Genomic DNA, 26,623 nt, shown 5'->3' with positions numbered 1-26,623 from the left:
CTCACTTTTGTGATGCTATTTTAACAAAAATAGTACTACAAGTCGTCTACAAAGCTGACATTCATAGAAAGACTGCGATTGGGAAATGATGTATAGCGGAAGCCAACGCCAAGCTGCGAAAGAAGTTGTGCAATGATCATAAAACTTGGACTCTTAAGGATTGAAACATTTTTTTCTTATAAACAGCCGGGTTTACGTATGGAGAACCTCAAAAGATGCAAAATTCCTAACTGTCTGCTTCCTACTGTTAAGCATGTGGAAGCTGTTGCTATTATTCATATCACTGGCCAAATTACTGTAAATGAAGTCTGCGAAATATAAATTCAATAGACGATGTTTTTAACAATCGAATAAGTAATTGAATTAAATTAGAAAAATTGTGTCACACAGTTTTATATTCTACTAAATAAAATATACTTCACTATAATATATATAAAATCTCTCCAACATTACCCTCGAGACAAAGAAAAAACCTCTTTTAACATCTGAACCTGAAATTAATTATTAAATTAATTAATAAGCGCGAGTTTCGATTCTGTCTCCAGACCGGTGGAGGTCCTACAGGGATGGGCCTGCAGCGGACGCCGATCTTGCGTCCCGTAAAAACGAAGTATTTTTTCCTTGTATTTCGCCGTCAGTTTTTTTCCTCTTCGGCCACGTTTCCCCGGAATATTTTTTTACTGCGGGGATCTTTTCCTCAGCGCGTCCATTTGTTACTTTCAGTTATTTTATCTCATGGAGGGATGAACGGAATATTCTTTTTTGTTTGGCGAAAATGTGGACGCTTTTGTTTGCCGAAGAAAAAAAATTATATATACAAAAATATTTTTCTTTATATATATATATATATATATATATATATATATATATATATATATGCTTCTGCTGATGTTACATGTTAGAAAATACACTTTTGTTATATTTTGTTCATAAAGTTTTCGTTTCATTTTTGTTCCAGGAACCCGCGGACATAATGTTGAAGGATATTTAGGGTAATTTCCTTGTGAAAATCGAAACTTTATTTAGAAGAATGGCCTTCTTTATTCGGTTTTCTATCTATTTTAATCATATATCCACATTTATTATTAAAGAAATGGCAAACTATCGCGCTACTTCTACCATGCTTATTAAGTATCTTAATAAGTTATTGCGTATATACGTCTGTACATTGTGCGCTTCTGAAGCCCGTTCGCCTTTTAATAAGAGCACAAGAACACGTCAATTAAATCCAGAAATTTGGACATAGAATTCATCCGTTTATAGGACATTTTAACACTCACTTTTTTAGTCATTACTTGAATGCCACAAAATACACTGAATTCTAAACTAACACTGTTTTATATTCTAAAGCTATATGTATAAAATGAAACTAAGAAATTCTCAGGAAACAACAATTTTGATCAAACCTTTCAGACCATGAGACACGTTTGCTGGTCTTTTGCAAAACAAGGGACAATTGATAAAAAAAACTAGTGATTTTGTTGATTGCTGTCCATAAGGAAGATCTTTCCGGTCACTATTTGCTTGTAGAAGAGTTAGCCTCGAATACATTCATACAGTATATGTAATGAATATATATCTGGGGATAATAGTGGAAAGACAAATTTGCATAATGAAGGATACTCTGGTGCTCCTCAAATCAACTTTAACTTTGTGATTATGTATATAAAGCACATTACCACCTTTTGGATCAATATTGGGAAACAAGCATTAGATAATTAGAGGGGAGTGAGACCGAATATATCACTCTAGGTGAGACAGAATCTTCTCCAATAAGAAGAATAACATCAGCGCAACCCTGCCAATACCAAAAGTTCTTTCAAATGGCTTTTTACAATTAACTATAAACGTTTTTCATGATACTGTAAAAACTGTTTTCTTGTATCAATAAATAATCCACAGTACTTTTATTACCTCGAAATGTTAAGTGTCGTCTCCGCTTTCTCCCCCCTTCCACGGTATTACGCTGCTACCTCCTGACCTACTTCACGAGATCCTGTTTCTACATATTTCTCCATCTCCTCTCGACGTCACCGGCCGGAGATTTATAACGAAAATAAACTGTTTATTTGTAATATAAGATTGTTGTAATACTATCGGATAACAGAACAGGAGAAAGGTTTTAAATCCCAGCGATATCAGCGACGGATAAAACGGGCAAACTGAATGATTGATGATATCTTGTTGTTTGGGTTATTGTGGAGGAGCTGCGGAATAAAACGGTTTTTGCTCGTTCGTGTGAAAAACAACACCGCACATCTAAATATATATACATTCGATCGATGATAATCTAATTGTTATTGTGTTATATGATTGTGTTTTTTTTATTTTATCGACAAAAACATGTTTATCCACGGTCTGATTTACATTTTTTGTGAAGTTCGGACCGTATTTTCTGTAATAATTACGCGAAATAAGAAATAAGCGAACAAAAGTTAAGCCCAAGAGGAATATATCGAAGGTTTCTGTACAGTGTTCCCGATAAAAAAAAAAGTTGAGCTTAAAATGAAAACAGGACTTTTTTTTTGAATTTACGCGAGACTACAGGGACCACAGGCTTTACAAGAGAAAAAACACGAACGCCATTTATTATACCGAATAAATATTGAATAAAATTCCTGAACTAACTACTGTTAATATTATTAGAAACATTGTTTGATTATCTGCGGTACTATTTCATAAACAACTTACTAGCAGTAAGTACATCAATTATTTAAAATAACAATTTTCCTCATGTCTATATATTCAGGCATTCAATATTATGAGGATTAAAGGTACACATTAAAACTTCAAAAAAGTCCAGAAGATCCTCTAGGTTACTACTACAGACACAGAATTGTTGAAACTAATGCAATAGCTTGCGTTATTCTGTCGGAATCAAAGCTGAATCAAGTTAATAATTTAATATCAACAACTTTGTAATCCCGGGCTAGCAGATACTACACTAACCATTCTATCGCTACCAGATCCAACATTTTTCGGCAAGTAAGAATAACTAAGTTCAAGCCGCAATTCTAACGGCTGTGTGATTATGTGATTTTATAAGATGATAATTATTCAATTAATCTTACTCAAATAATGATTTTAGGACAAACATTTCTCTAAAGTAAATTATCTTTTTTTCATACCTCGGTCGGAAGTACGTACTTTCGTCCCTAATAACAGGGAAGGAAGTTAAACATTTACTCCCTGTGGGAAGTACACCAGCGCCCTCTGCAACGTGAGAGGAAAGAATTTCTTATGCGTATTTAGGGACTCGTAACTAGTGACCATTTATTTTGTCGCTACAACAAATTATTTACCGCTGCTACCTGCTACATTAACTTTACTACCTCTAACTTTAAAAATAATCATCAATGTTGTTTTGTAGTCACTCGATTCAATAATCCAGTAAAAATGAACAATACGTTATCATCTACTGAATCTTCGGACGAGGAAGATGTTATACGAAATTTTGATGCAGAAGCGCGATGATTAATAATAAATACAGATACGTTGCCGAAGAAGTCTATTGATGTCGAGGGCAGGTATCAAAAAAATGCTCATTAAAATTTAAACTTAATGAATAACGTACTTTCGACTGGCTATGAAAAAAAAATCGTATACACCACACGGGCCAAAAGTTGAAATCTCGGTCCTGCTCGTCACATGCAGGACCGAAAATTCAACTTTCGTCCATTGTGGTGTAATATACTATCATAATTCAAAGATTCGAGAATAATGAAGCGATTTTATAAAAAAATATATTGGTATGTTAAAGCGTTTAATATGTTGGTCTGTACGTATCGGGCTTATCGATATTCGTCGATATTTGTCGATTCGTCCCCCGATATTTCGCAAATCGTTTGTCATCATCCCGGGGATTTTAAACCAGTCGACTTGCTAATGGATTAAATGGATAGCCTATTAAAACGGGCATTTCCCTTGGACCGACAGCTGCCCGCCCGCCCCCTCACACCTTGGCCCGCAAATTGATTGAATTAGTTCCGATATCATTCCGTCGACCTTTTAGTACAACAAAACATCCAAATTGACACTTAAGGATCGTTATCCTTGCGGTTATACCGGCGTTCGAGCGGAAACTTGGCGGCGGGGGGTCGGGCCCCCCTCCCAGATAGTTAAGCTAATTGATATAGGCGCTCGGCCAATAACGTTTATTCCCCATTCTTACTTCACCTGCAAAGAAATCGGCGCCTTCGAGGGCTGGGTGGGGACCAGCGAAACGCTCGACGGACCATTGCCATTAGGATTAATTACCGACTCTTTTGGAAGTTGCTAATTAAACGTCGGTGAGTCTGTGTGCGTAGTCCGCAGGTTTCCGTCTAATTATGTTGCCCCATTCCGGGACTGTGGGGTCGGTGAGCTGTTTTTCGCATGGTAATTCGGGCGGTGTTTATAAAGTTTTTATCGTTTCTTCTTGTTTTTTGTCGGGCGTTGTTTCGAGAGGAACGCGGCGGAATTATCCGGAGCCGTCGTAAAGGCGAGTTCGAGGTGTTTTAATATTTTCCCGTAGCGTACGTGAGGAGTTTCGCTGGAGATGTTAACATTTTGTTTTATCTCCGGATACATTCCGGCGGTTTTTATTCTAAACGACCTGTTAGAAAGGTGAACATAAGGATTTCGATTATTTAATTAGTTGAAGAACTTGGGGAAAGGTATTTGTATAAACGACGGCAACAGGGAATTTAGCGGCTTATTCTATGTATTTTGCCGTTATAATAAAACATAAAGGCTCAAGATATATATTAATTGGTATGAAACAAATATGTTTGAGTGATATAACAAACAAAAAAAGGACTTATTTTTTTAAAATACATTTCTTTTTATAATTTAAAACCTAAGAATTATATAAAACTCGTTAAACCTACATTCAACTTTATTTAATATTCATAATAATCGCCAGATTTCACGATGTGCAAAATGTGTAAAATTGTTTCATTTCAGATAAAGATAAATGTCTCAAAATAAATATATTTTATGGTGAAAGAACCGAAAATCCATGTTAAATTTCTTTAGAGTTTATAATTTTTAAGATATTTGATATAAACTGAAATCCACTAATATTTCAAAAATACATTTTTCATTATATAACTTAAATAATAAAAATTGCATGATATGTTGAATAGCACCATTCGATTCAGCGTAAAATTATTTATTATAACTGTAATTTTCATTGACCTGTCGTTGTTTTAATGGAAGTGACAGTAAAACACTTGAAAATAGCGAAAAATCACCAAATTTCACGACTATATGTATAGAAAAAGTGTTAAAATTTGTAACCTCTCAGATAAAGATAGATTTCTCAAAATATGTGTATTTTGGGATGAAATAAACAAAAAACTATGTTAAATTGCTTTAGAGTTTATAATTTTAAAGATATGTAAGGTTAATAGAAGTCCGCTTGTATTCAAAAGTTACACCTTTCATTATATACCATAAGAATTAACCATTGTATATAAATTATTATACTACTTTTCGCGAATATAGGAAAATGTACTGGCTAATTGGAAGAAAATCACAATTACCAGTACATAATAAATTGGTTAGGTTTGACGGAAACGACTAGTAATAATATATTAATTAAATAATAATGAAAACACTACCTTTCGATTTTACGTATAATTATTTATAAATTATGTAATTATCATTAACATGAAATTGTTTGAGCTGAAATGATATTGGAAATTATTAAAAAATATATGAAAGGGAGTGAATTAATGTGTTATGTTAATGGTATAAATAAACCACTGGAAAAATATTCTGAAGTTTAAAGAGATTGTTTCTTATTGAATGAAACATATATAGTGTAAATTGACTAATGTTTCCTACTTTCCTGGGTGGTTGAAAAATAAAAAAAATTACATATATTAACGTATATTAAAAAGTGGAATAAAGTTCTTCTCAACATTTCAAATCCTTTTCAATACTTACTTTTCAAGGGTTTGGATTGAGCAAGAATTTTGGAATGCCACGTTTAACATAATAATGAATAATATGACAACGCAAATATGACAAATTTTATACACGCCTGCAGTTTTCTTATCGCCAAAACCATAAATCATATAAAAATGATTAGAAATTTCATTTCCCGTTGCTATGCTGTAATAAAAAGTATGTTTAAGAATGCTCTGTTAAACAACTGTTAAAATGCAATGCTCTGTATAGGTGTTGAGCTGCTTAAGGAAACCCATCTAATGGATTATATTCCAGGTTTTGAAGATATAAACATACATAGCTGAATATCTATGGATAACATTTTATATATCTAAACAAATTATGAAAAATGCTTCCTCAAGATAAAAATCTTACAATAACAATTTTAACAATTGCTATTTTGATGATATAAACATACTGGGTTGATTATATATATTGATTATTTAAGATATCAATAAAATAATAAACGGTGAATCATAACTAAGCAAATTGTGATAAATTCTTCCCCAGTATAAAAACCTTAGAATATCAATTTTAACAATTGATATTTTAATGATATAAACATACAGAGCTGATTATCTATATATAACATTTAAGATATCAATAGAACAATAAACGGTAAATCATAACTAAACAAATTGTGATCAATTATTCCCCAGGATAAAAAACTTAGAATATCAATTTTAACAATTGCTATTTTGATGATATAAACATACTGAGCTGATTATCTATATATAATATTTAACATATCAATAGAACAATGAACGGTGAGTCATAACTAGACAAATTATGATAAATTCATCCCCAGGACAAAAACCTTACAATATCAATTTTAATAATTGATACCGTTTCCCATTAATTCGTTGAGCCTTTACATTACGCGCTCGGACATTTCTTTCACTTGTTAACCAAAATTCGCTCGTACATCACCGCCTTAGTTCTCCCGGTCCCCCTTCTCGTATAAATCCTCTCCCGATTTTCGGCTTATATTTTCAATTACGATTATCGCCTGCGGTACGACCCAATAAGTCATACTTATAGTTAAAATAGCATTTTATCTTCAGATTAAAGATATACGAACATTGCGGCTTGAGATAATTTTTATTTACAGCGCAGTCGGTTACCCTCCACGTAAGCCCGCTATATTTCTGAACCTGCACACCCCATCCTCCCACCATGGCTGTGTTCTTAAGCCCCTAACGGGGAGCGATTTATTTTTTATCGCCTCTCAGCCGTTCGCGGTAATAATTTATAAATTGGCGTTAGTTAAAAAAATAATGTTCGCCGCCCCATTATTTACAGCTACAACTGTTTATGTGCCGCTTTTATTGCTGCGGATAAGGCAACATTTTCGGTGGAGTTAAGTGCATTGAATTTGACTTTAAACTCCTTTTACAACTGGTGGGCGGAGCAAGAGAAGAAGTTCGTGCCGTTTTTTATGGGGTTTTGGCATTTTCGAGACGGTCGTAAATCGCGAAATCAATGGAGGTTTAAAGTGGACGACTAGTTTTGAAAAACAACCGGTCTAACGGCTGAAGTGGGACAGTAAAATTTATGGTCTCATTTGACCATAAATCCGTATTATAAAAGAAGTTTTACTTTAGTTTTTCAAATCAATTCGACTTGTAGCGCGTCGATCAATTAATGAATAATAAATTTGGACAATAAATCCGTAACTATTAATTCAACCCTTAAATACACTAGAATCAATATAAGGTTATTAAAAATATAAAAAGTTTATTTATGTTTTTAAATACTAGTCTTTAACTACAATAATAATGCTGAGCTGTAATATTTCGAGAAATGTTAGCGATACAGTCCCAAAATGCGATTTTTTAGAGATACTTATAATCATGCTGGTGGCGATCAATTGCTAACTAAGTATCCAATAAATTCCTTCTGCTAGCGAACTACCTTCATTGTTATTTCATATATGAATTTCATGAAGAAAAGTGGAAATAAAATAAAGAAAAAAGCACACAAAATCTACAACTATAAACGAAGAAAATGGTCATCAGACATAATCAACATTTAGGATTTCAAGGAGATATTAACTTAACAGAATTTTTAAATCGTCAATATCAAAGTGACGTCAGTGACAATGAGGCCACTACTACTTTCGTTTCTACGCTTTCTGTTATACATCGCTTCAGGAGAAGCCAAGATAACTTTTTCCATCTACGATATAATATATTAATTTTATAGATTATCAGTATATCATATATAACTTGGTAGTTTAAGACAAACTACATTGTAAAGCAGACGTACTCGGTAAAAGTACATATTATTTTACATTAAAAGTTGAATTGCTGTACGCAAATTTGTTTTTTTATGCTGCAATGGAAGGAACAGGAAGAGCTAATCAACAAGACAATCCAAAGAGTCACATTAATAATCTAACTTTCCTTTTACCAAACTCTTTCTTAGTCCAGTTCTGAACACGAATATCTTTGGTCTTCAGAACTATGGTGCTATAGTTAACTCACATCCGAAGTGATATATCATGAAAATCAAGTTGAATACTTGTGTCTTTCGAAATCAATTTAAATATTATATCAGTTTATTATCCTAAAATAAAACATATACCTCTTTTCACTTTTTAAACCTATTTTGTGGCCCATTTATGTTAGCAGCTGTTCGGTTTTATGAGGTACGAAGGCGGAAGCAATCAATTAAAACACAATTAGCGCAAAGACAACGGACGAAAAAAACCCGAATCGACTCGAAAGTCGACCTCATTCGGCCCATCGCCAAATTAGAAATCGATAGACGGCCTTCGGCGCCCATCCGCGCCCTACCTCCGGATAGGAAACAGACGCGGAGAGATTCGCAGCCTCCCGACAACATTTTCGGGAGTTCGCAGAAGGTTAAACTCTAGTCCAACTGTAATAAACCAAGATATGGATCTAATTTGCGCGGCAGCAATTATCGCGCTAATACATCTTAATTACCCTCCGTGTTTTGGCCCACGCTGTATGTTCCGCGAAACTAAGACATCACCGGCGATTTTATCAACGTATTAATTAAGGCGCATCGATTTACCAGCTTTCGTTTCACTACAGATATATATTATTTGTACAAATATTAAAATTTACTTTTCAGTTTCGAAAATATAGCATGTTTGATTACAGTTATGAAGATCCATTTACATATATTGAAAATAGAGACATCTAGCCAAATAAATGGCTATTATTTATACTTACCATCTCAGCTGAGTTTCGAGAATTCGAACAACAATATTTGAAAAATAGCTCGTTAAAAATAATCGTTGGTTATAGAAAAAAGAGATTCTTAAAAATGGAATCTTGGATGGTAACTTATCTGACTCTTTGGCACACATCAGAAGTCAATTAAATGAAATGTTATTAGCTTATTAACATAATTTCTGTGTTTATGATCCTCATGTTATATTTGTCAAAGATATTGTAATATTTTAATATTCGGGAACTTAAAGTAATATATAAATATAAATAATATATTGAGCACATTTTAGTTGTGACTGTTTATTGAATTGATTTCTGAATTATTTGTTATAAAAATAGAGCATCAGAATAAGTCATGTTTGTAAAACTTAGAGTGATGTGAGAGTGGTGGAAGAATATAAAGTGTGATAGTGTCCTAGTACTGTATGTACAGAATGAATTATTTTTAATTTTAAAATTTGTAATTTTTGTAATAAATTATTTTTTACTACTTTACAATTTTTAGTACGCATACATTTGTGTATATAGGAAAGGATGATTTATATAGAAACCATACATTTTTAGCTACATTAAAACATTTATACTTAAACCACTGTGTTCGTAGGATTGTTATATTGATGAAAAAAAAATCAACTCCAGAAATGTTCTTTAGTAAGTGTTGCTATCTTATAGTTGGACATTCTCATTAGATGTCTCATATCACATTGAGAAGATAAACGTGTGTTGTTCGGATATTATATTTTAGCAGTCGAGCTATTCTGAGGACATGTAGAGGACATGTCCTATGTGAAGTTTTTGTCAGTTTCTCCAAAGCTAAAAAATTTCTCCAAAGCTTTAAATTTGCTTGGTCTGGCCTAGCATACGAATTTATATAATTGGTAGAATTTCCCATTATTGGTTTAGGATTTACATCACACATTTATTTTACTTGTTAACCAAAACAGCCAATAACTGTTTTAAATAAATATATTAACTTTTTTATTTAAATAAGCTCTTTGTAGTTTTTGAAACGAACAATGCTGATCTGCTGCTTCTTGCAGACTTAAAGTTGCATGACTTCGCACAATATATTAAATTCTTGTTATACCACGATTGCGGAGCAACATTTAAATATGCAGCAGGAAAAGAGTTTGCGATTCGTTAAAAGTCGCTTGTTTATTTTCGGCCAAATTCAACAAACTAATTATTCGACGTGATTATATTCTTTAAACAGGATAATTTCCAGGACCACAATTAAAAACATTATAAAGTCCATCAAATTACTCGGAATTAAAAAATATCTCGGCCCAGCGTGGCGTTCGTTATCTGCATTGTCTCGATGCGGACGGCGATGAGGCAGGGGGGGATCTGCGGGAAAGGGGGCACGGGCGGAACTTTTTCCGCTGGTCCTGAAATTTAAAATGCTAACAAACGGGAACGAAAGGGAAAAAGAACAAGTCTGTCACCGGAATTTCAATCGATAATTACCGTGGTAATTACGCGTTGTTCCATTGTTTCTCCTGTCGTTTGTTTTTTAAAATAATCGTATTAGAAAATCGACTATTATTATTCGGCTGGTAACTGTTTGTTTGGATTCAATAGAATATCGATAAATGTGTCATTAAAAGCTAATTACGTGTCCATAGGGTATAAATTATGCTTTAATTGTACCGTATTGTGCCCTTTTTATTATATTACCATAGGGAAATTAGTGAAAAAAGTCCGGAATTGAAAATAATACACGGTATAATAAATGCGCTGGTAATGATTTGGGTTGTTGTTTTGAAATAGCTCAAAATATATCAATAGCCTAATAATTGTGATGAAATTATACATAATTCCTGAAAACGAATATTACTTTTCATTTAAATAAACTTTCCTCTCTTATATTGCTTTTTTTCAATACTATCTTTACTATTTTTGGTAAAAAATTATAAATAATCTCTTCAGATACTCTAGAAACAAAGCAATAACATTTTTTAATATTATTTTTGATAATATATGAAGATCTCAGCTGTGAAGCCTTGTTTTATATTGTTTTAATTTTTTTTTAAACAACTTCAGGAAAAATCCCTTTTCTTGTCAATTTTAATAATTTTACTTATAATTCTAACCTAATCAATTTATGATTATGATTACTACCCTGTGTTTGGTTATATTATTTAAAATATTTTAAATGATATAATCAATTTTTATATAATGCCGCAAAAATCATAGTTTCTATAAAATACTCGTATTACCTTTTTCACTACTTCTACTACTACTTTCACTTACAAGCACACAAAAATTTTTGGAAAATCTTGGAACTTTCCTTATAACTCTCTTTTATGCAAAGATGTATTATGAAATTTTTCAGATACATTCATAAATACAAAAACTAAGAAACTTTATGTATAATATTTTCACAAATTTCGAATATTATGCTTATATTTTTATATAAGGTATTTTTGAATTAATGTTATAAATGTTTATGTATGTTATTTGGAACTGCAGAACTAATTAAAAGGTAATATCTTTTATTATATTATTAAAACATTTATAACGTTTTCACAATATATTTTGACAATAAGTCAATATTTATTTCCATGTCAAATTATTTAGGATTTTGTGATCTTTTTCTAAGAATTGTGTCTTAAAGCCAGAAATACCAACCAAAATTAGTTCTGTTACTAGCAGAGACATACAGTGTTATGGTTAATTTGTATATTTGGAAATTTGAAATATTTTACAGCATTACATTTTTATGTAGACACGTACATCAGTTTTACCTAGTTACTTCATCACTGTTTACTCCTAATTAACATATTTTGAGGCATTTCGTGAATCCTACTGACTGACGAGTGACCAACCTTAACAATATTTGACGTAAAGATGTTATCAACAAAAAAAGCAAAGGGATAATGTACTAATGTTTATGGATTTAGTACAAAACGAATTCCAGTTTCCATTTCACGTAGGTATTTCCCGAATCAACTGTAGCAACACGGCGCATTATCCGTTATGCTTTGAAACTTTACAACTCTATTAAATCACAACGTTTGTACGCGGCGTTTCCCGTATATTAAATATTACATTATACATTCGGAATAGGCCAGGAAATAATATTGTTCGAAAAGTTCGGGACCTGTGTTGTTGCGTAATACGGGCTGGGCCTGGCCTCGGTCCGCGTAGGCTGGGATTTCCCGGACCTCTGTTAACTTTCGGTTCAGACACGGGCCGGAACAATTGGCCGAAAGTTTCTTCTGATTTCAATATGATTTAAACGAAATGGCGAATTTAATTGTTTCTAATCTACGGGGACGCCAAACTATGCTTTTAGTTTATCACCGATGTTTATAATTGCGATTTAAAAGATCGTTTGTCTTCATTCTAAATGTACCCTTACATTTACTCTTGAAAAGAAAGAAAGAGATCTTGAAGGTGCTGAAGATAACTTTCAAAAATATCGCATTAGTTAATCCTACTATAAAAATAAAATTGGGTATTTATATTTGTAATTTTTCATAATTTATTAGAAGATGATTGATATATTATACAATACAAACGTAGGAAACAATTGAAATAATGTATTTATTATTGGTCAGGTCAAAAAATCCATATAAGGGGCCCTTTCCAGAAATATTAAAAAATCCGTTGGCAGAGAACTTAATAGATTCAACCTTCTGAACCATCAGAATCAGGGGAAGACAAACACTTTCTCAGGAATATTATTATTTAACTATAATACTATAATATAATAGGAGGAAATCATAGAAATACCAAAACTAATTCCTGCAGCTTTAATTTACATTCAGATCAACAATTATTACTAGGACAACCTTATCATCACAAATAAAAGAGAGCTTGGAAAGAAGTTTTGATAATTTTTTAGTGTCCTGAAATATATGGGGCCATATTGGCATCACGTTTCCACGTTAATTAAATATTGTGTATGGAATTTTTGCAGGCCGATTTGGTCATTTTGTCTCTTTTTAACTAGATTAATGACAGTTAAAGTTTAAAAGGGATTTTACGATTTTATAGACTGAATTTGACAATACGTTCGACAGTGTTATCTTCGGAGGATTATACGTTATTATTGTACTTTAATCTAAATTATAGCATTTAAGTCTAAATGTATTATGGCAGCATTTGAATTGTGATACCTTTGTTAAAGAAAAGGAGTTAATCAAATGGTGAAGCTTTGACTAGTATTATTGATGAAACCAATAACCTTAACAACAGATCACAACGATCTTCATAAAAAATATCGACGACCGTATCCGAAACGTTCAATTCCTACACTCGATGCCGGAGATAATAATCAATTTAGCGGAATAATATCTCATCATTCTCGCCATCGGTCAGCCGGAGCTCCCCTATCGGCCAATATATCTCTCACGTCCCTTCACCGCCCCTCTTTTGGCCGTTTTTAATTTTGACGTGTCACCATGGCGGCGACCGCAGCACGTCGAGGGCGCCGAACAGAAGAAAATCGAGGGTGTCCGGCTCTCCGACACGCCAGAAAATTTATCTCTGCCGTCCCGACGGCCTGCTCTCCCTCCCCGCATCTCCCCCCCGGCGCCCCGACGGCCGCCGTTCGTGTCGAACTTGTTTCAATCGGCGCGCTGATCTGATATTTCCGCGTGTACGGTCGGAAAGTGAGTTATTTTCGGTGCTGCGAACACGCAGGAAAAGTCCGGCGAGCCAACGTCACAAACCGAAATGAATAAATCTCGTTTCTGGACGAGAGTGTGGGGGGCGTAGATAGAGGCTTGTGTTCGAGCCCCCCCAGAGGTCCGTGTATTGTGCGGAATTTTCTAGGGATTTTTACAAATTGGCCCGCGTTTATTTTGTTTCGGTGAAATATCGGCCGCAAACGAAGAAAATTAAATCCGGTCGGGAGGAGTGATGTTTTCCTGGGAGCACGGAAAGGTTATAAATATAAAATTGTATCGATATAATTGAATAGGAACAGATAAAAGCCTCTTGTAGGTTGGTTTGATTAAAAAAATTCGTTTTTGTCTTAAATGATGTATATTAATATTCTTAGATTAGTTAATTTAGTTAATACCAACAATGCAATGCAATGTATATTGTATCTTGTAGCTAAGAGCTTCTTCAAATCAAACTTTTAGCTTAAAGCTAAATGTATTCGATTTAAAGCAGATAAAAAAATAGTAATTATTATTTTAATTAATATTCCTTCAAATCCTAACTGTTATTCTAAAGCTGGGAATTTAATTTATTACTTGCTTGAGACTTGATGATCTCGGTCTGTTATGAAATAACCATAACATTTTTGGTAAACTACCATAACAAAAAACGGAGATAAAATAAACGAGACAATCGTTGCTTCTCCGAAATCTTGAGGCAACTCGAAGAAAAGTTTCCATTTTAGACCTACATCAAGCTAAAGCCCTTCGTCTGCTTTTTAATCAGTTTTCCTTTCACCCTCCTGTCACAGTTAATTCACAGTCATCCTTGATAATGCTCGGAATAAATTTTACTTATTTTAGAATTAAATATGACGCAAAAAATTTTTAGTCAAGGCAAACACGGGATCCTCCACCATTTTAACGTAACGAGATAATCCGTCGGCTTTTGAGAGTAATAATGACTCGACGACCTCTAAAACGATTTTAAACTCGTGCATTTACTTGATTGAATCGAAATACCCGGAGGTTGTTAGCCGATCCAGAGGCGCCGCCGTTTTACCCCCTATAATGCGTTTCGCAAATATTCCCCCGTTGGTTCGTCTTTTTTTCTGATGTTCCCGCGAAATCGACATGACGAGCTGGCGTAGTAGTGCGTGCGTAAGAACAGCGGATCAAAGGCAGCTTTGGGTAACGCCGAGTTTCTTTTATCTCGTCGGTCTTCTATATCCAGGGGTGTTTCGTCGAAGATTTGGCTATATCGACTATAATATCGACTGATATCTCTGGATGTCTTGTATATGCGCGTGAATATATTTGACAAGCTTGCTTAAAAGTTCCCAGTGATGAAGGAAGCTGAAATATTAGGACTATGATGTTATTTTTTAAAATAGTTAAACCATATATCGTAGATAAACCATTGACTCTTCAACTCAGATAACAGAATTATAAGAAAAAATAGTAAGCCAGTTATTTAGAGGACAAGGAAAAGTTATAATGAAACTGTAATATAAATTCAGAAATATTTAAATTAATATATTAAAGGGATTAAGGGAGCTATATATATAAGGAACGAATATGAAAAATATTAAAAAATAGCATGATAATTAAACACAGAAAACTAACGAAAGATACTGTAAACTGAACAAATAGTCAAAGGAATACTAATAGTAAAAATGCTAACAGAGAAGAAAGAAAAATACGGGAGTGAACTCATAAAATAATAAAATACTTAAAATCCATTAAATTGATTAACATTCGACTGAAAACCAAAATGTGTTGCACACTGTTTCAGTGGTAATAAGAATTGTATTTTATGGGTATGAAATCATTAATTTTTTGTGATAATACACCGACAACGAAAACAAGTTCGAATATCCACGGATCTAAGTTGAAAACAAATACGGAAAATGATGCGTTGAAAAAAGAATCCGTCAAAATTTACGGACCTTCAAGTTCTATAGCGAAAAAAAACATATGTAAACTTGTATTCTCGATGAAGCACCTTCATGGCGAAAACATCCGGACAAAAAACAGGTCATCAAAGAGAGAAGCCGGGATGGTGAGGGAAAAAAACAGCGGGGCTACCTGTTCAGAAGGTGAAGCGGAAGGAAGAGGCGAGCGATTGGCGTTTGGCCGTGAAAATATTTGTTGTTTTTACGCATTTGTCACTGTCAGGGTGGTTCATGAAGCCGACATTGTAGCCGTCTATAAATCTCCTCGTGCAGCGTCCGGAGAAAGAATATTCAAGGTAAAAACGGGGGCCCGCCTCAAGGGCTTTTATTGATGGGCCATAATAAACCAGACAAGATAATTATTTTCACTTAAAGAATGATTTATTCTTGCAGCGTGTCACGATAATTAATGATTCGGATTAATACGGTCGCCGATTGTTCAACCAGATGACTCTCCAGACAAACCAGGACAAAAGAAATGTTTTTTTTAACGAGCGATAAGGGACGAGCCTAATTCAGTACTCTGTAACATCAAAAAACAACCATTTAAGACATTGTTCAAAGTAAGAAGTTAAATTCCTGCTTCCAGTCGGTCATATTATTTAGTTGTTGTAACTATGAGCTTACCTGCTGCTTTATCGAAGCGTTGCTGGTACCCAGAGTATTTATGATGCTTCATAGACAAAACCTATACAAGACAAGATTTCATAGACAAACTTAAGGGCAATATATCTCTTAATAAAACATAATAGGTACTTTAATAGCCCCACGGTTATTGATCATAACTCACTGAATTCGAAGTTCTTTACTTATCTCTATGGTTCACAATATTAGCGCCTTCTTTACAAATCAATGAAGTAGGAATTATCGCTGGTCTAAAAACAATAGCCCATTTAGGACAAAGTTCAAGAATCTATCATGAAAAATTATATGTGACATTCAAAATCATCATTATTTAAAGAAATAATTTGGCAAATGTATTGGAGTTAATAATTTCGTCATTTATTTAGCAGAATTTCATTTCACATCAGCGCATTTTGCATATAATTTGTATTCATTATGATCCCATAACTGCTTTCTTCTGACTTCAATGCCTTCTACATAAAACAGAGAAATGGTTTAACCAGTAGTGAATGAAGGAAAGCCAAATCAGGTTGGTAAACTTTGGGACAGCAAACAATGGCAATAATGAATTATTAGAAAATTTTCCGGGGCAATGCTTTAAGGAACATCAGATGATTATTCCTTAAAGCATCAGTATATGATGATCTCAGTACAGAACAGCGAAGCAGGAAATAAATCAGCACAGCAAAAAAACACATAGGTGATTTACTCAAACTAGTTGGCATTGGCACTGAGTGGACAAGGTAACAGCAAGCGATTTTTAATGTGACATCCCCAGTCTCAACAACAGTGTCACGTAGAGGGATGGGAGCTGAAGCCAGATATTGGAGGTCTCTCATAAAAATATACAAAAACAAACAGTTTAGAAGCTGGACATCATAATGGCTTATTGTTCTGAAACCGATTGTCATGACTCAGAATAGAGAAGGAAAATCTATCAACAGAAAATGCTAATACTCCTCAAACAAACTATGTGATATCAATTAAAATGAGTGATAATCAAGAGGGGCATTGTCTGAATTTCTGTTTCAAAGGTTCCTTCAATTATCTAAACAATCAGAATAAACAATATAGTAGTTTATATACACGGAATTCGCATTCCAGCTCCCCATATTCAATTTTTTCTGACTCACTAGAGCATTTTTCTGCTACTATATCAAAACAAGTAATTCTCACAGGTCAAAACGTATACTCATACGTTTATATCAATAAATATTCCTCATATCATATATTTTCAACAAGGCTATATGTGCTATGGAAGCACTTTTAGTTATATTATCATGAAATACTCAGCAGATTGTATTTTATTAGTTCTTAACTTGATAAAAATATGTTGAAATAAATTGAGCTAAATAATCAGAGCATTTGATTGATTCAGTGCTAATTGGAAATCTTTCTGGAAACCATTTACTTACTGTTCTAACAATACATCATTTAGCTCCGGTTTTAGTCTAAGGAAAACTGTTTTTTAATAAATTCTCATACATATAATTAATATCCAATAATTATGTAAAAGTTACAAAGCATACCATACCAATTTAGCATAATCAAATTTTCAGATAACTAAAGGAAACGATAACTTTATTAATATACAAGCTATTTATAGAAACATGAAGTTTATCGAAAGAAAGTTCGCAACAAGATAAACTGAACGAGTTTTTTTTCTGTGACTTTAATGAATGCCTAATTTTAAACAGCAATTATCAGTAATTATATAAAGTTTCGATTTAAATTTCCATCAGATTCGACGAACGACGTCGAAATTCTAAACAAAAGCGACTGTTTAGCTGGTCGTGAAATTTGCCTGAGTAACTTTTTACAAAACAACGATCAAATTACCTAATTAATTTCGATTTGGCACGGAGAAAATTTCGACTAAATTGAAAATTAGTGAGCTACTAATATTGTTTTTTGTTGATGTTTAGATAATTGAAACGTTATTCCTAATTATTCAAAGTATAACAGTGACTAGTTCAATAAGTTAGTTAATATAAAACTCTATTTTAATATGTCCTCTTATATAAGAACATAAACAAGTTTTAGTTTGGATCTATAAACTCATTCTGTGTTTACAAGTCATTTAAATTGGACATATCAGTGCAGGTAAAACAATGTAGAAAAAATGAGAATATCTTCAAGTAATTCAAGGTTATAAGAATCATACGAAAATCAACTTAGGTAAATTCTGTAAATTTCAGAATTCAAAGATAAAATAGTCCCCGTTAATCAAATAGTATGTAAAAACACTGATTTATTACAAAATAATTCCGAATTTGAATAAAATTTGAGATGACATGTAATACAACACGCTAATTCTATCGGGTGCTTTCTACACATTTGAAGGCTCAAATCGCTCAATTTATGTCAATGCATTCGGATATTCAGTTATACATTATGACTTATTTTAAAGTTATTAGGCCCATGTGTGCGAAATGATAAAAGTATTAATTGAGCCTAATATTTTAAGAATTGTTTAATTGGTTGTGCAAGCCTTGGGGATGTCTAAAAACTGTATCATCACTAAATTTAGTTATAGATATTTATCAGAGGCTTTAAACATTTCAGTAGCAACAATAGAATTGCATAAATACACCCAGAAGACTAATAAAACTACTAAAACTACACCATAACTAACACTTAATATATTTTTTGTGGGTCACAATTAACATATTTAACACTAAATTATAATAATTTTATAACCAAGCTCTATATCTAACATACTCTCTTTATTTTTAAATAATATGTTATTTTCGTTCGTATGTCTGTGTGTGTACCTAAAATTATCAGCGTTTGTGCCCTGGATATTTGATATCTAACGAGTAAACTCTGCAGATTCGCGTCGAACATAAACTGATATAAAATGTGGGCCTCAGTCCTTCGAATGGTTTCAATTTCTGAGCGTTTTCGAAACGAGGGAGGAAGCGCCGGCGAAAATTTAATTACAATAAATTTCGTCGACGCCAAATTGCGACGAGACTAATTTGCGATGACGACTGCTGCCAAACGCAGAAAATGTAATCAGCAGATTATTTTGGGTGAGTTATACGGCAAGAAGGCGTTCGCCGACGATACGGGGCGGAGGGGCGGTTGGTGTAGATTAGAGAATAGACGAGAGTGTGGGGCCGGTGGAGGTTTTATCCGCCAGAGAACACGATCTGGCTGAGTCATAACGTTTATTATTTAATATCTCTCAACTTGGCTTACAAAAACGCGAATTTTCATATTTATATACTATTTGAAATTGTTTTTTATGCCATTATATCTTATAATTACGTGTAGTTGTACCGCATTACACAGTAGAGGCTCTGAAACTTTAACTAGATGAGAATCAATCTTCCTAGCACTCTTTTCTCTCTGATTGAGGTACCTCCAAAAATGGAAAAACGTTGGCTACATATTTTATTCATGATATGCTTAATAAAAATAATTTGCTGTCAAATCAAGGCTGTACAAAGGATCACCGATCAATACCACCCTTTGGTCAGTCAAGTAGGTTGTTCTTTTAGCCGATATATGAGCACTTACAATGGTATGATGAGAAATGGGTCCTCGTTACCGCTTCTGGTCAACAATTAGTTATATACCATTTAGAATGCACCATTCTACATTGCTCTAACAGTACGGTTACCACATGTCAATATTATCATTATCTTTGAAATGCCTATGGAATCACATTTGTTGGGTTTGGCTCGTCTAGGAAGACCCACATAGTGGATTGTTTTTTATTTGAGGCTCATACGTCTACATCCAAATATGTGCGTAGATGCCAACGTGAATACATATTTTTCACAGCTAAATATTCATGCATTATATTATTGATGCTCGTCAACTGATGATTTAATTTTATGGCAGATCATATGACGATCCTGCAATATCACTGCAAGTCACTGTCGACGGCACAAGTTGTGCTGAAATAGCAAAACGTCGTCAAGAATATTATGATTACAAAGGTCACTCGGAAGTTTAAGGAAACATCAGATAGAATCTAATAACACTTAATACTGCCAAGGCTCAAAATATAAATAGCAACTCTCCTATAATGACAGTATTAACGAAGCTGCAGCTAACAATATACCAAATTTAGTAGTTTTAGTAAACATCTATAAGAAAATCATCATGGAAAATTTCATAATACCTTCGAAATCAGTGTTCATTTCAAACCACCAGTTGATCCTACAATACGTTGTAGTTTGGGAAGTTAAATTATCATATATGTAACTCAAGGTCACACGACTCCAACCAAACTAACTCTATTCTCCACACAGAATATTTAGGAAGTTTAAGATTCCTTAATTCAAAATCTTGCAGCATTAATTATGTATGGACGTGATAACATGAGCTACAAGAGGTATGGGGCGTTATTGAAATAACTCCTTGTTGAAATGATAAGATTCGAGCAAGGAATGGAAGGAAAACACATAATATTGTTTCTAAATAAGCCAGAGGTATAAGTAGTTTTATTTCTCAATTCACTCTACTGGCCCAATTCTTTCACATTTCATTATTTTTATTTTATTTCGTTTGTGTACTAATATTTCTTGATTTGAACTCGCTGAAAATTATTTTTTACGAAAATAATTCCACTAGACCCCATATATCATAAAATAAGCGTGTGATGCTATAAATAAAGCTCTCTTTTTTTGTACGTTATACTCTCCATAATCGTTGCCGTAGTTTATGCCGGACAAGAAAAAGATCTCGTCGCTTTTCACGTCTTTATTTACCTTGCAAAATTGCCGGGGGCCCATATAAAAAGATCTCGAGCTTTGGCTGAAATGGATTAAAATCTTTTGCCCGCTACTCTCGTCTAGCTTTTCAGTTTTTTTCTTCGCTCTCCTCTATTCCCGCGTTTTCGTATCGTTTGGAGTGGGAGATAGTGGAAAATGGGTCAGTCAGGCGCGTGTAGAAACAAATAATTTTAATTGGCGCGAGGTTTCGGTGCTGTATGGCTGTTTTTACCAGTAAATTTGACACGCTGAATGTGTTAATAATATAGGATAACTCAAGAGATGTTATTTGGTTGATTAAAAAGACCTACACTGCCGAATTGCAACATTATCACCAAAGCTACAGCACAAGAACAAATGCCTAGTCCTAAAGTAACTTTACACTCCTCAGTATAAAGCAGATAGTGATGAATACAAGAATAAAACAGGTCTGTAGATATTGCAAGAATCATGCTCTTAGCAAACTCTTCATATTTTCTTCTGCAAGCGTTTCAGACAGAGTACGTTAATATGCGAAGAATATTAAGCAGCTTAAAAAATTAAATGAACAGTAATAACTCTTAAATAAAAAACCCAGAGTCTCCTCACAAAAACAAAGCAACTATGAGATCCTATATATATTATAAGCCGCAAATATTTAAAAAAATACGTTAAAACGTAATACGAATAAGGTCTTATCGTTCCACCTTATATCTGCTACGAATATTAAGTTTACAGGAACGCTATCCACCTCCACTGTCGCCATATCACAGGTAAAAGAAGTCGTGAGCTAGAAAAGGGAGGGGGAAAAGCGAGACTCGTTTGTTTTTCAGGTTGTTATTTATGTCTGTCGACTGCCCCAGGGCTTTAAGACAAAAGCTCCAGCCGTCGCAGGAATAGGTTCAAATGTCTCGGTGTTTTTTTTTTAAGTTGCTGCCCTTGACTTTTGTACTTTATTGTTGTTAGAAGAAGGACCTCATTAAGGAAAATACTACATCGTACTTCAGCGTCTATTCTTTTTATAACCTACCACTTATATATGTTCCTATTTTAGTTTTTATATTAACATAGGCCTGCGATAGTTTCCAAAGGATATCTCTATAGAAAAATTATCGAATCTGGATCTTCAAAAGGATGGAAAATCGAATTTTCCACGATTTTAATATCCTAGTTTTACTGTTCAATTCAAAGAAAATTCTGGTAAATAGATAGAATAAATAACGGTATAACGTATGGTCATTATATCCAACCTTTTTGGCACGGCTTCAAAAAAAAAAACTACTGAAAGATCATCTACACTCGAAACGCTTGCATATTTCTGATTTTACCATACGCTCTATACGTAATCGAGCGTGGAAATACCTTTTTTCACAGTCCAATCTCTATATCTCGCAGGTAATGGGATGAAAAACAACGAGATTACAGTGGATCAGGAAATGAGAATGCGGACGACATAAAGGCGCGCCATACTTTCTCACGGCTCGTTCTCCATATTCATATTGGTGGACATGGAGAGAAAACTCACGGCTTGCTGGGGCCGCTATTTGTACGACAATATTACAGTGAACTCTACGAAAAGAAATAGATGTCATTTGTTTTTCTTGTATTGGTTTCATTTAAATTGCATTCCCTCAACTCTGTTAATATGTTAGTTATTGTTTCGTGTTTAACGGTTATTTTAAAATTTATCAATTTTAATGCAAAATATTTTCTGTGATTATCTGAATGATTCTGCGAGTTCATTTCAACCAAGGTTTGAAAATTATATAATATGGTGTATCTTACAAGAATGTATAGGTAATATTCAATTACTGAAACAAATTAAAATTTAAATAATTTAAAAATGAAACAGTGCTGTTATTTTTTTATTAATATATATTTACATAAACTAGAAAATAAAACGGATAGTTTACTAATCTGGTTCAAACTATATATTCTATTTAAATATAATTTAAAGGGCAACTTGAACATATAATTTCAGATATGTACTAGTATTTTGACTGTTATGTTGATATTTAAACTAATGTTACAATAAAAATTTTCGAAATGTTTTATAACTAAATTGCTCTTAGAATAAGTGTACTTACATAAAACTTAATATATTTTAAATTAGATCTTTCAAGCATACAATTTCAAATATGTAGTAATAAAATTATTAAGATGTATACTTTTAAACCAAATATAAAATAGAGTAGTTCGAAATGTTCAGTAATCTAATTTCTCTTAAAATATTTGTCAGTAAATAAGCCTCTATAACTTTAAACTGTATATTCCTTGAGAACATAATTTAAAAGGCAAGTTGAAGATATAGTGACACATATGTACTGCCATTTTTATTAGTATCTTGATATTTGGAACCAACGTTGAAATGTAGTGTAAGTAAATTGTTCTGAAAATATGTGTATGTATAAAAATCCCACTATATTCTAAATTAGATACTTAAAGTAATATTCAGTGTAATGATCAATTAAACATACAATTTCATGTACTTAGTGATACTTTTATTAATATATCTATATTTAAAATAGAAATGTTATGGAAGCTATTGAAATGCTCTATAATTTCTCTGAAAATATATAAACATACTTTAAACAACAACTTAAAAATACAATTTCACATATTTAATGAAATTTTTATTACTATATTGACATTTAAAACAGAGCTACAATAGAAATTTAAAAATGTTGTGTAAACAAATTGCACTAAAAATATGTGTAAATTACATATTTGAAGTAATAATCAGTCTAACAACGAATTAAACTTGAGCCAATAATCACTTTAATGATCAAGTGAGCATAGAATTTTATGCATTTAGTGATAATTATATATATATATATATATATATATATATATATATATATATATATATATATATATATATATATATATGTATATATAAGTTTAAACTAGAAATATAATAGATTTGTTCCATAATCTAATTTTCCTGAAAATATATGTCCGTATATAAACCCATATAGTTTTCAAACTACATAGCTTATCCAGAAATAAATATTGAGACAATTTTGGGCACATAATTTCGCATAAAAATCTGTACTTTTATTAACATAAATACCTTCTGAAATGGTACAAATCCTCTCAACCAAAAGAAGAAAAGAAACGAGGCACCGAGCCCATTAAAGAAGCGCGAGATGTGAATCGATACAGTCGAAAGAGAAGGTTCCTTTGACGAAGACCCACCAGCAATTTCACCATGCAAATAACGGCCCGAAAAGCAACGGAACCTTTCCCCCCGGCTTGTCTAGCCGCGCCCTCCTCCTCCGGACTCCACCTGAACATGGGGGACGCGTCGTGTGAAGGAAAAGAGAAAAAAGCACGAAGCCCTTTATGCTCTCGCGTGCCCGTCTCCCTTATCTGATTTAATTCCGTCGCCTCTCATCTCATTACGCTGGAGATGGAGATTGCTGTAAAAGAGGAATTTTATAAAATTATATATTTTTCCTCTGCTGTTGCTGCGAAAAAAAGAGCTAGGCGAAATTACACGGCAGGATGTGCGGGCCGGGGAGTGAATGGAGATGGGTTAGGGACCGGGGGGCATGACAATGACGACGATATTCCATAAGGGCGTTTGCGTTACACGTGTTTCGCTGACTAAACATCATCGGGATAATATTTTTATATAGGTTTTGTGTTATTTTATATTTGTCTTTCCGGAATTTCTTCTTTGTTCTCTGTTTAAGCCGCGGTTTATTAATAAGAATATCAGTTCGTATATGGAATAATGTGATTATTATATAGCTGCAATAGTTTTTTGTTTTATTTATTTTTTAAAGAAATATTGAACTAGGTATCAACATATACGTGCAAAAAAGAATAAGAATAGATAGAAAAGAATAAGAAAGAATAGAAATTTAATGTTTTTGAACATCTCCTAATATATCAGTGTATTTAGAACATTATATGCTTCTTGGATGAGTGAAATAATTTTTACTACACATATTGGTTTAAGAAATACTAGACAGTTTATATATGTGGTCAAGAACCTTGTTTCTCCGCTGCATCTTCATTTAGAACAAGAATTCGCTAATGAGTACATCACTATATATACAGAATTATATGAAGAATTATATATTAGTTAAAATCGCTTTATATTATATTTGTTTATTTGGAAGATATTAAATAATTTGTCAGCGTACATGTGTACAATAAACTTGACTTTTCGAATAATTTACACAGCACCCTGCACCTTGAAATGGAGCAGATACACTGAAATGAATATTTGAGCCTATGTAGAAAATGTTATGATTTTTAAATGGTTGAAGCCCCTGTATTAAATATTGATAATATAATAAAACTAACCATATTTATGGATGAAGTGTTTTCATGTACGTATATAGAAATTTCAATAGTATTTTATAAAATATTTGTTAATTATGTTAATGTTAATGCAAAAAATAGTCATTATACATTTTGCTATAAAAATATCATTTATCCTCTAACTATTATTACGCTTTAAACTGTAAAAATTCGCAAAAACTAAATTACATCTTGTCTAACTCTTTCTTGTCGCAATTCCTCTCCGAGACAGGCGAGGCGAGCGATAGTAATCGCATAGCTTTTTGCGAAGAGATTATCTCGCGTAAACTTATGTCCGAAATGTCCGGAAAAGCAAAAGAGAGAGAGAGAGAGAGACGACGGGTTCGTTTGTCCTCTCGTACCCAAAAAAAAACGTCCAGTATATTTGAACTAGCAGTTTGATTTTTTTAATTTAGTCGGATTAAAGTGGAAGTAATTAAGAATAAACCGGGCCAGTTAAGGCCGGGCAAAAAATCACCAACTGCGATTATTTAAATTTAATTCTCGCACAGGGAATTGCCGGAACAAACGCTCGTTCCTCTCTAATGAGGCCCTCGTCTCGACGACAGCAGACACTGGAAAAATAAATAAACATGTAGCGCGATTTCGGTCTATTCCTTCCACGCTGGATCCCCTTAAAGCCTTGGCGCGCCTATTCGCAGACCAACGACGCGAAAAGCGCCGATTCTTAATCCTTATCTACCGTGAAATCCGAATGAGAATATAGAACGAAAATGCGGAAGGCTCGGTAATAACGTTTCGGGAAATTATTAGGAATTTAATATTGTTTTAAACGATTCCTAGGCCCGCTTTTATGATGTATATAAATGCGCTTCTTCAGATATTTTCCCTTTATATATAGAAGCATTAAGGAATATACCTGTATCTGTCTGTTGGAAACAAATGAGTTGAAACCTAGATTTATCAATGAATGAATCGTAGTGCATGTTCAAAAAAATCGATTCTTTAAATCTTCTAATATGGTTCCTTATAACTCTTGTTCAAGTATAGATACATCAATGAAAATAGCATCACAGATTAACACATCACAGTAGAATTTCATGCGTAATATGTCAGAGCAACGGGCTTTAATAGATCATATTTGTTTGAAAAATATATATCAGAATATGTCAGTTCAAAAAGATTGATTCCACGAATCTTCCTACATCTTGCCTTTTATCTATCATTCAAATAGTGTATGAAAATATCTTCATGTACGTAGAATTTCGTGTTTAATATGTAATGCTAATTGTTTCGTATAGAACATATTTGTT

Source organism: Rhynchophorus ferrugineus, unplaced genomic scaffold (genome assembly GCF_030347505.1).
Source record: "Rhynchophorus ferrugineus isolate W39M unplaced genomic scaffold, kcgeb_rfMv2 rfM11, whole genome shotgun sequence".
NCBI lineage: Eukaryota > Metazoa > Arthropoda > Insecta > Coleoptera > Curculionidae > Rhynchophorus > Rhynchophorus ferrugineus.
The sequence above is the reverse complement of the archived record's forward strand: the minus strand, read 5'-3'. Positions refer to the sequence as shown.